We start from the raw sequence: 11,920 nt of genomic DNA on the forward strand, positions 1-11,920 counted from the left end.
ACAAACCCACAAAGTCCATCTGTTCCTCTATCTAAAGGACCTCAGCTCTCGCTCACGTTCCAACACGCTGTGGCTGGCAGGCTGGCAGTATGGATGTGTGCTGAGAGGACACAGAAGTATGCCAGGCAGCAGGCAGAGGGTACTATACCACTCCAGGCCAGGCAGCTGAGATCCCATGGGCATCAGGGAGGAACCGAGCGAGAGAGAGGGAAAGTTTGTGTATGCATGTGTGGGTGTGTGTGTGTGTGTGTGTGTGGGTGTGTGTGTGTGTGTGTGTATGTATGTATGTGTGTGTGACATAAATTATCTTGCACTCCCCTTCATATCATGGGCCTGCTAGCCAATATGTTCAGCCAAAATGATCACAGCAGTAGAGAGGCAACAAAGGGGGATATTTAACAATTATACAATGCACTGCTGTGTGTGTGTGTGTGTGAGTGTGTGTGTGTGTGTGTGTTTATGTGTGTGTCTGTGTGGGTGTATGTGAGTGTATGTGTGTGTGTGTGTGTGTGTGTGTGTCAAATGCGTTCCAATGCATGTCCCCCATCTTTATTGATTTGATAGTTTCAGAGAGGCGGCTGAGGAAAAACATTTAAATCAGTGCAACTGGGGAGCCATTTTGGCCCCCTGTGAGCCATGCCCAGTATAGAGCAGCAGGTGAGAGGCATGACTGACTGTTGATGTGCTGTTGCCGCCATGGAGACACTTCTACCAGTGGGGGAGGAGATTAGCTTTAATTGCCCCTGATTGGCTCCTGTTGACTCCTGATTAGCAAGTGACTGGCTCATTAACATGGTAGCCGTGGTAATGATCTATGTCACAGAGAGAGCCAAACTATCCCATTGGCTGAGCCTGAGGAACCGCACGTCTCCACACAGCTGCGAATCTGGAGGCTCTCAAATGTCAAGTGCAATTCTATATGCTAATTTTGAATGAACGTTTTGTTTGTTTGTGTGTGTGTGTTTTGTGTGTGTGTGTGTGTGCTCTCACCTGGCTTGCCTGTGGAGAGGATGTTTTTGGAGACAGTAACTCTGTCCTCAGAGTTGCGGGCCCAGTCCATCATCCCCTTCCAGCCCTTCATAGGGAAGCTGATGTCTGCATTACCCGCCACCGGACGCTTGTGGATGGACAGAACTGGAGAGAGAGCGAGAGAGCGAGAGAGAGAGAGAGGGAATTCTATTTTATTCACTATATAAACTCATAATTCATCACTTACTTAAGCAATAAGGCCCGAGGGGGTGTAGTATAAGGCCAATATACCACGGCTAAGGTCTGTTCTTACATACGATGCAATGCGGAATTGCCTGGATACAGCCATTAGCCGTGGTATATTGGCCACATACCACAAACCCCCGAGGTGCCTTATAGCTATTATAAACTGGTTACCAACGTAATCAGAACAGTAAAAATAAATGTTTTGTCATACCTGTGGTATACAGTCTGATATACCACGGCTGTCAGCCAATTAGCATTCAGGGCTTGAACCACCCAGTTTATAATGTGTGTTAGCCATTTGTTTGACCAATCTCTTCTTTCTCACTGTGTACATATTTAAATTATAGCTATCTAAATACAGTAAGAACAGTAATAACTTGTTTATTCTCTCTCTCTCTCTCTCTCTCTCTCTCTCTCTCTCTCTCTCTCTGTGTGTGTGAGGTGTGTAGGACTCAGGGAGTGTGAGGTCAGTAACTAGGAGTGGTGTGGCGGTGGATGTGGGTGGAAGTTCGGCTGCAATGCAGACAGCGAGGCGGGCAGCGGGCTGGGCAGCGCTATAAACAGCACCTTACGGCTGGCCCCTCCACTCCCCCACACACTCCCCAGACACGCCAGCTACAGACCTCCCTGTACACACTCTGCCATGTTTATCTGCAGGTCAGCGAGAAGCCAAGCGCCTGCTTGCGTGATGCTGTTTGTTTTATAAATATTATATGCTGCGTGAAACAGAGAAGTTCACAGTCACTGTGAGCAGATGTAAATTGGTTCAACGTATTTCCATTGAAATGACGTGGAAACAACGTTGATTCAACCAGTGTGTACCCAGTGGGAACAGCCCAAGATATCTGTTCTATAGCCCTGTTTGGTCCGTGGGTGGTACCCAGGGGGAATGGCAATATTTAGACCTCCTTGCTCACACCCTCTGTTCTGATTCCAAAAGACATAGAGAGACTGAACTGACTGAACCAGTGAAATCCACACACATCAGACACAACACTAACAGATGAAATCCCCTAGTGTCCTGGCTGGGTGTATATCCAATTCAGATTATCCAGCTCTGAAATACTGCCAATGTGGCTATCCCTGCTTTTCCACCATGGCCTAAAGGCCTAGTATTAACTGGAAGAAAAACACATAGTTCAATAGGAAAAGTCCACATTGAACAAACAAAGGCTCAGCTGTCTGAAAACATTACTAGCCATCGAATCCTTGCTTTCTCCATCCTTGTTTCCACAATTCCTGTCAAAGCGCATTGGAGGAGAGGATCCAAAGTCCCTCTCTCGGACCACCTCCTCCAATGAGCTTTGAGAAGAATTGAGGACACAAGGACAGAGGAAGCAATATTTTCAGATATAGCCGAAGAGACAGGGGTCAAAGGAAAATGCTTACCTAGGTTGTCGGTGACCTCAACCATGTCCTGGAAGTCTTTCATCCTAAGACCGTACACGTCCACGAAGTCTTCCACCAACCGGAACAGCTCCTTTATGTTAGGACCCAACTAAGAGAGAGAGAAAAGGGGGAGAGATTGAGAGAGAGAGAGAGAGAGAGAGAGAGAGAGAGAGAGAGAGAGAGAGAAACAGGAGACAAGAGGACTGATGATTCATCGAGCGAACACCGAACAGACACCCACTCTTAAGTCTGTTCATTTGCATCACACACCATCCATCTATCTCCCGGGAGACTGCCATGATGTCACTAAGATGCCGACGGCTAGACACAAAGGCACCAGAGAATAGTCATTGAAATGATCTCCATACATCACATGGCTGACACACATTAAGAAAGAACACAAACTGTGACCATGCATGCTAGCTCACGTGTGTGCCTAAAGATGTGCGAGTGAGTCTGTGAGAAGAAGAGAGAATGACCAACTCACCAGTTGTGCTTCTTCCCATCTCTCTCTGTTCTCCTCCATCAGCAGGTTACTGACTGACTGAACAAAGTTCTGTGATCCAGTAGAGAATGAAGAGAAAGGGAGAGAAGAGGCCATGAGACATTACTCTACACCATTAACCATCAATTTACCTATTACAAACATTCACTCCAACCATTTAATTAACACCAGTCAAAGCAATGATGACAATTCTAAACGTAGCCCTGTCCCAAACCCAAACCCAAACCTAATGACCTAATGACTTCCAATCCAAAACAAATGCTCCCTCCCCTTACTCTCATGTCTGCATTGCTGGGGCTGTTGTAAGCCCTTCTGAAGATCTCTGTCATGTTCTTCAGCACGTCAACTATGGCCAGCAAGTCTCCGCTGTAGCTGGTCCCATCGCTGGACGTTACCCTGAGCTTGGTCATCACCTCTGAAACTCCATCACCCACAAGCCCCCGCTGGGCCTTGGACAGGTGTTCCCGAGTCTGGGGAGGAAAGGTATGAGTGAAACACTCAGAAAATATCACCACTGAATAGAGTTGATCTTCTGATCAACTCACTTATTACATAAATTATCTCAAATGGCAGCCTCTGGGCACTTTGTAGCTTCTGTTTTCAGATGTAAAGTACAAGAGTACAGTTTCTATCATTGATCATCTCTCTGGTACTCACCAGTGTTTGGATGCTGCGGTAGTCATTGGAGATACACTTTATATAAGTGGGGTTCTCCCAGTAGGCTATTCCCTCATCATCCAGGGTGCACCGCCTCAGGATCAGCCCTGGATGGGGACACAGAGTGGGGAGTTAACATCCCTAAAGCCTGGGGATCCTAGAGGCCTAACCCATCCTAAGCCAGGCCATGTCTTATGGATATTCCTCTGGCTAGGTGTAGATCAGGGAGGTTAGTAAGGGTTTGCTCTGAGACATTGCCGTAGACTCTTATGGCGTCTAACGTCTGAAGCCATTGGAGCTATGTCTCAGGGTAAAAGGGCGGTAGCTCACCATTGGCATTAGGAGGGCAGCGTACAGCTGCTGTGTCTCCTGCTGGAGTCATCTTCCACACTACGTTGGAGAAGTTCTCCTCTGCACAGATCTCATGAGGCTCTGCACCAAAATCAATCAGAGTAAACATCAGTATTCCACCAATCTGAGTGTCAAATGGGTTGTCCACCGATTCAGTGCCTTTTCAGAAGTGTAACTTGGTAAAAAAAAAAATATATATATATTTCACCAAATGTTTACATTCTGTCATAAAGAGCACATGTTCACGTTTTCCCATCTCAAGAGGTTAAATAAAAAAAGACTATTAAGTGCCAAATAAAGTAACAGGGTTTCCTCTTAAATCAGCCATAAATCCCCCTGTGACAGGAGGAATGGAAGCTTTTTGTGTGCAACAGGGAGTGGTAATTAAATGCAAGCTTCACCCAAGAATATTCTAGCCTGTCTATCTATGGGTAACAGGGTTGACGTGTTATGCTCGACCCACTCAGTTTTCCGTCACAAAACACCAGAAAATTGCCAAAAACAGTTAAACCAGCTCACCTGCTTTTACACTATGATTTGATTATAAGATGTTCAATATTTCTTTTGATTTAGATTTTTTCAAGGAATAGTTTTACCACATTAAAACAAGAGTTTAGTTCACGTAACAGGGTTGACCTTAGAATGAGGGACACTAATCACATTAAATAAATAATAATCTTCAGAAATGAATTTGTCAAAGCAACAAAATAACTAAGGCTTTACAATGATGGTGAAACTTGGAGAAATGTGGGAATAAGTGGGTTGAACTCTTCCTAGAATTGACACAGGGTTGACGGAGGACGTGTCAAAATGCTGAATTTTGGCACTTTAGCAAGCCTTTTTCATATTCAAAATCAGATTGATTGAATTATCCTTGTGGTCTATATTAAAGGGCACTTCATTTAAAGCAAAAATCCTTACTTGAAACAATAACAAAGTGAACATCCCGCCACTGTTTTGGTAAATTAGCTGAGGGTTTGGCCTGGAGAAATGTAACCACTCTCAAATTCATAGACAGAGCTATGTGGTCCTCTGTAGCTCAGCTGGTAGAGCACAGCGCTTGTAACGCCAAGGTAGTGGGTTCGATCCCCGGGACCACCCATACACAAAAATGTATGCACGCATGACTGTAAGTCACTTTGGATAAAAGCGTCTGCTAAATGGCATATAATTATTACTATGAATGCTAGGACTGATTAACCATGAAATGTTTTACTTTTAACCATGTTTTGAGGCTATACCGTGTTTGTTTACATTTATATTGTTTACATACACTGGAGTAAAACAAGCTTATATTTTTCGTTCTGATGGGGTATGACAGTTGAACTAAGCTCAATGGGTATATATCATTAATTTATACGTCCAAAAATGGACGTGGCAACTAAGGATTTCAGCTTTAATATAATCGTTTTTTAAAAATGCAATATTGGTGCATAATTTCTACTTTAAACAACAAAGGGCACTCATTTAGTGGAATGACCCAAATATGTTTTGATTTTGACAAAAGAGGAACACATTAATATATTTGGAAAGCAAGATAGGTACTGTATAATATGAGATATGTACTGTATAATAAAACATGACAGATGACAGATTGCAGCTCTGAAGGAGATGAGTGCTAGTATTCTGAGTCTTTAGCTGAACTGTCATTGGTATTCTCTCTCTCCCTCTCTACCGCACCTGCTCTCTGAATGGTCGGCTATGAAAAGCCAACTGACATTTACTCTGACCTGCTGACCTTTTGCACGCTCGACTTCCACTGTGATTATTATTTGACGCTGCTGGTCATTTATGAACGTTTGAACATCTTGAAGAACGATCTGGCCTCATAATCTCCATCCGGCAAAGCCAGAAGAGGACTGGCCACCCCTCAGAGCCTAGTTCCTCTCTAGGTTTCTTCCTATGTTCCTGCCTTTCTAGGGAGTTTTTCCTAGACACTGTGCTTCTACATCTGCATTGCTTGCTCTTTGGGGTTTTAGGCTAGGTTTCTGTACAAGCACTTTGTGACATCTGATTGATCGATTGATTAAGAGCACACCTTTCCATGACTGTGTCCTGACTACTCACCTGGACACCTCTTCTCATTGCAGCGTCGCACCTCCTCACGATCCCCAGGACAATCTTCACCCCCAAAGAAGGGCCCATAGCAAATCCTCTGTCTCTGTTGGCTCCCCCCGCCACATGTCTTGGTGCAGCCCACCCACGACGTCCACGGATGCCACTTCCCCTCCACTAAGACACAGATCACAGCTCTAAGGTCAGTTTTGCATTCCCCTCCCCCTAATGGTTAAGATCAGGATTGGCGTACACTGAACTGATCCTAGATCTGTGCCTGTGGGCAACTTCTACAGAGTTTTGACAGCAGATGTTACCTGGGCACTCCCGTAGGAAACAGTCTCTGGTCTCTATCCACTCCCCGCGACACTCTGATCCTCCGTACGAAGGTCCGTTACACTCCCTGATCCGCTGCATGGTCCCGTTGGAGCAGGACGCAGAGCAAGTACCCCAATTAGCCCACTCATTCCAAACTCCATCAACTGGGACAGCAGAGAGAGAGAGAGAGAGAGAGAGAGAGAGAGAGAGAGAGAGAGAGAGAGAGAGAGAGAGAGAGAGAGAGAGAGAGAGAGAGAGAGAGAGAGAGAGAGAGAGAGAGAGAGAGAGAGAGAGAGATCTAGGTTACTTCTGTCCATGTATTACGTTGTCTATGTCTCTGTGTGCATAATGCAACATTGTACAGGCTTTTATTCATCCTTCATGCATAAACAAGAAGCTTTTCACATGACCTTCACAGGGATAATTTGTCTCTGTATATGACTGTAGAGGTGACTGCCATGATGACTGAAGTTGTCAAGAGTAGGGAATAGGGTGTCATTTCGGACGCAGCTGAGTAAGAATTCAGTAAGAAATCTGTGTAATCTCACCTGGGCAGACAGCGATGTTGCAGAACTTAGTCTGTTTCTCCGGCCCCATACAGGGGTCTCCCCCAAACTGAGGGGGCTTGCAGCTGCGCGTGCGATCCCGGTAACCACGGCCACAGGTTGACGAACACAAGCTCCATGGCGACCACTCATCCCAAGCCCCGTGCACTGCAATCAGAGCGGCTAGGGTATGATTTATAGAGAGAACCACACATACCTTCACCACGACAACAACAACAACAACAACTACAAAACACATCAACATCAAACACTCTATGAGACAAACCAGCCTGTTGCCATAATGCCGTCACAAACATCCTTCTCTCAGGCCTGCATGGTTCTCCTGTGTAGACTTCTCTAACCTTATTTCAGCGTTTAATGTGTTCACCTGCATAGTTCCATATTAAAGTCCTGGTCTGGACCGTTATTTTCTGTTAGGTAAGAGAAGCCCCAGGATGCATTGCACAGAGAGGTTGGGTAAAAGACATCACAAGGAAGTTGGGCATCAGAAGAACTATTCTGCTGCTTGGCAGGTAAGCCCCATGCCCATCTCTCTAAGGCAGAGGCTTCTAAAGAGGCTTTGTATAGGGCTATAGACATCCAGGCCATGGACTTGTTCAGTGGGAAGAAGGGGTAGAGATCATCAGGGAGAGAGAGGAGGGCTTGTATGCGAGAGCGGGGCCAGGATAGTGCTGGAGACGAGGGGCAGCAGGGAGGCAGCCGAGGGGGGGCTTAGCTTACCTGGACAGACGGCAGAGTTGTTGCAGGGCCTCTGCTCTCGGAGCGGGCCGCTGCACTGGGTGCTGTAGGAGGAGGAGACACAGAAACGTGTGCGGCTCTGCCAGCCTTCACCGCACGTGGCCGAACACACACTCCACGATGACCACTCCTCACCTGACGCAGCCTGGTCCACTGAGGGAGAGGGAGGGAGGGAGGGAGGGAGGGAGGGAGGGAGGGAAGGAAGGGATGGTCCAGGGTGGAGGGGGGAGGAGAGGGCCGAAACTAATTATCATGCAGGAACAGCCTCCCATTGGCCAAAATAGGAGGGGGCGTGGTATGGTTTGATGTAAGGGAGATTCTGTGCTGCCAGGCTCTATTGGCTCTGATTCCATTTCCTTAGCATTGACTTGATATACAGGCGAAGGCAATTCCATTGGCTACTGGATACGTCAATCATTTCCCTGGCTGCCATGACTGCCCAATGCATTCAGTAGACCCGGTCAGTCAGTCAAGCCTAGTCTGGCCAATGGGAAAAGCTAGTCAGTCATGGCTGTCCAATGGGGGAAGCAGGGGTGAGGGAGCTGAACAGAGGGACCTGATTCGCTAATTCAGCAGAGGCATCATTCATAGAAAGGAAGGACTTATCAAGACAGGACACAATCTCCATTATAGCAGCTAAATTCATGACCTCACAAAACAACAAAACAACAAAACAGTTTCACCCGATTTATTCAGGGTCCATGTTGGAATTAGTGCCTTGGCACTTAGGCAAGAAAGAGTTTGGGAGATTTTGATTGATGTACAGGCCTATGTGAGGGAGGGATTCAGGGATAGCTAGCTATAACCTTGGTGCAGTGACAGACTATAATGGTAGGAGGTGGTTTTGTGTGATCTGTTCTGTGCAGGTAGGTCAGTGACCCAAGCGGCTGTTAGTGACTGATGCATGGGCTCCCACTGCGTCCTGTTGTCTTACCTGTCTGTGGGGCCTGCTGTCCGCCGCCACCGCCCCGCGTCTTGTCTACCTCGCCACCGCCGCCATCGCGCTTGCGGCTGTCCACGGAGCGAAGTGATTGGCTGCGAGAGAGATGACGGCCTTTGCCTAGAGGGGTGGGGCAAGGCCAGGGGGGGAGGGGTTAGCAACTTAACCACCAATGGCATTTCGTTTTTAGGACACAACCGTGACGTGATTGGTCACCCAGAAGAGCATCAGCCAAACTTGGGAATTTTGTAATTGCAAACCATGTGTGGTGTGTGATTGTGTTTATGTGTATTTACTGTATGTCTCGCTGTCTTTTTTGTCTTTGGAACCGTGATTGTTATTGCTCAAACAGTTGGAATAAGAACATGGAATTCTGACATTGATCACAATCTATCAAAACATCTATAGTTATGAAGACTGGAAGGGTGATATAGAGCTATTGGAAGCCCTATTCACACATGTCCTCCTTACTTCTATAAAATTGATTATATGCACATTGCAGTGTGAGGGATTCTTACTCACTGAGAAGTATCAGTTTTCTTCAATCTCTTTCTTAAGAGTTATGCTTCTGTATTTGCCTTGAGAAATGGTTGACTATGTCTTTAAATAATAGCATCGATCAAAGTCCCCTTTCCAACATGTACTCCTTACATCACAATATTTACTTGTTGGACGGAAGAGAGTGGAGGGAATAAAGGAAAAGAGAAAATAAAAGTAGAGAGAGAAATAACAGAGAAATGGGATTGAGAGAAGAAGAACGAGAGAGAGAGAGAGTCAAAGAGAAACAGACATATTTAGATTCAGGAGGACACTAGTGGTGCGCAGGTCAGCTGTTTGTTGACACGCTCCCGTCCTCAATTGCTAATAACCCATCTGCAACCGCCCGACTATATGTGATAAAGTGAAAATCTGAGGCCCGCACCCGTCCCTAACCCGCTAATATAGAAAATGTGTTATAGGCTACAGTCAGAGACGGCGGAACAATTTTTTGACAGGGGGTGAAGGATTTTTTTGTTACCTGATTTAGATATGTTTCTGCTTTATAATTTCAGACATTTTGGTATTCTATTTGTTAGTCAACTGTCTATATTTAGTGTACAGGAGTGATAAATGTTATTGTTATTTCAGAATCCCTGTCCAGCAATTCTCATTTGAGGGTGCTCCATTAAGATGTGCAAGAGGACGAGGATTTTTTGACAGGGGGTGCAGGATTTTTTTTGCCTGATTTAGATATGTTTCTGCTTTATAATTTTCGACATGTTGGTAGGCTATTTGTTAGTCAACTGTCTATAATTAGATACATGCAGCTTCTCTTCTGTCATTATATGTTGTCCTAGAAGACTAAATAAACCCGCTGCTCACCAGAATAATGTCATAAATCGATAGAATGAATGCCTCAATCTAGTTGACATCAGTAAAGTTCTCTGTGATCTCTGTTTCTTTCACGAAGCAACAACGTTTAGGGACCGGGGATAAAATGCAATGACAAAAAAAAAAGGGAAAGATTTTCTGTGCAAAATTTCCAAATGACATCAGTTTGACCGGTTGTAAGGAAATAGAAAGCTGTTAAAACGACCCAACATTTTTCAGATAAGATTTCCATTTGGCTTGGATGCATATTTTATCTAATTGAAACACTATCAGCTTTTATGATGCTGATAAAGATAGCACCTCTACAGACGGTATCTAACAGCGCATTCAAATTCTCTCAAGATGCTCAAAGAAATAAATCATATTTCTCCACCCTGCAAGAAATGCTTGATTCTGCAGGAATTCATATTAAGGCTATGTGAGAGGTTATAGACCTACACTCAGTGGACAGATTTCAGATTCCATTTAACCCATCTGAACAGTAGGCTACAGTTCCCTTGATGTGCCTTAGGCCTATTTGAAGTCCCCATCTTGTGACTGTCAAACTTATATAGCGCCCCATCATGACACATAACATCGCCCGCACTGCTATCATCTTCTTTCACCACTTCATCAAATCTTTCCCAAACATGACTTTTCTGGCCCTCCCTTCTCTTCATTTTCAACTCTCCATTTCACAGCTTTTGGCTAATTGAAATAAACTTCGACAATGTCCTTTTTGCCTCTGTGGATAGACATTCACTTTTTGTGCCTGTTCCCAAAAGCATTAGGTGATTGGTGTGTAGGCTATTTGGCTCATGTACTGCTAGGCCCTAAAGCTTAGGTTTATGCACTAAGCCAGATAGCCTAAAATAATGAAAGAAAAAACCTCAATCTAGCCTATAATAGAAATTACACAAGAATTATACATTTATGGATTTGTTTTCTCTTTATTCAATCCGCTTCCACCCACCCGCCCTTCATCTACACAATATGTCGTGGCCTAAGCCCGCCCTCCCCCGCGGGGGACATAACCGCAGGGATATAACCACGGGGACATAACCGCGGGGATATAACCGCGGGGACTGCGGTTCATGAGTCAACCCGCGCATCACTAATCCACACACACAGACACACGCGCGTGCCCACTTATGCACACCCATGCACGCACTCACGCACACACAGAAACAAACACACACATACACACACATGTACGCACACACAGGTTCGGGCAGGGTCTTTGTCAACGTCACCACTGCAGGGCTGAGGGTTACAGGGCCTTCCCTCCTCCAGTACTCCCTCACACAGGTATGACTCCTCCGAGGGGGATTGACAGGTACGGCTCCGGGTCTGAACGCCACCACCACAGTCACTGCTGCACTCCGCCCACTCCGCCCACACACTCCAGCCACCTGTAGGGGCAGACAGACAGACAGACACACACACACACACATATACACACACACACACAGTTAGCCACTGTTTTCGTGCGAAACATCCCTTAGACATAAATAGACATAAAGGTGTACAGGAGTGATAAATGTTATTGTCATTTCAGAATCCCTGTCCAGCAATTCTCCATTAAGATATGGAGGAGGAGGAGGAGGAGGAGGAGGAGGTGTAAATAGCAGCAGCTGAATGGTCTTATTCTCTATGGCACCATCCAAATGGTACCCTATTCCCTACATAGTGCACTGGGCCCTGATCAAAAGTAATGCACTATATAGGGGATAGGGTGCCATTTCGGACACAGCCTGTGTGTCTTCTCTATGTCCTATACGCATGAATGTTTAATGGGACAGACAGATGCCTTTCAGCTCCCACAGGCCCCCACAA

The 11,920-nt window shown here is 45.7% G+C and overlaps 1 pseudogene across 1 annotated transcript in view; it reads right to left on the reverse strand.

Annotated features, from left to right (window-relative positions):
* LOC311108167 (adhesion G protein-coupled receptor B1-like) overlaps window positions 1-11,920 on the reverse strand; it is a 65,273-nt pseudogene that overhangs the window by 38,597 nt on the left and 14,756 nt on the right. The window contains exons 2-13 of the transcript XR_014615278.1: window positions 11,308-11,496; window positions 8,729-8,854; window positions 7,777-7,947; window positions 7,039-7,218; window positions 6,490-6,654; window positions 6,185-6,349; window positions 4,097-4,198; window positions 3,767-3,873; window positions 3,385-3,579; window positions 3,092-3,160; window positions 2,605-2,713; window positions 991-1,134 (exon numbers count right to left, since the gene is read on the reverse strand). The product of XR_014615278.1 is annotated as an adhesion G protein-coupled receptor B1-like (transcript). The remainder of the gene's footprint in view (window positions 1-990; window positions 1,135-2,604; window positions 2,714-3,091; window positions 3,161-3,384; window positions 3,580-3,766; window positions 3,874-4,096; window positions 4,199-6,184; window positions 6,350-6,489; window positions 6,655-7,038; window positions 7,219-7,776; window positions 7,948-8,728; window positions 8,855-11,307; window positions 11,497-11,920) is intronic.

Source organism: Coregonus lavaretus (genome assembly GCF_964263955.1).
Source record: "Coregonus lavaretus genome assembly, chromosome: 3".
Taxonomy (NCBI): Eukaryota; Metazoa; Chordata; class Actinopteri; order Salmoniformes; family Salmonidae; genus Coregonus; species Coregonus lavaretus.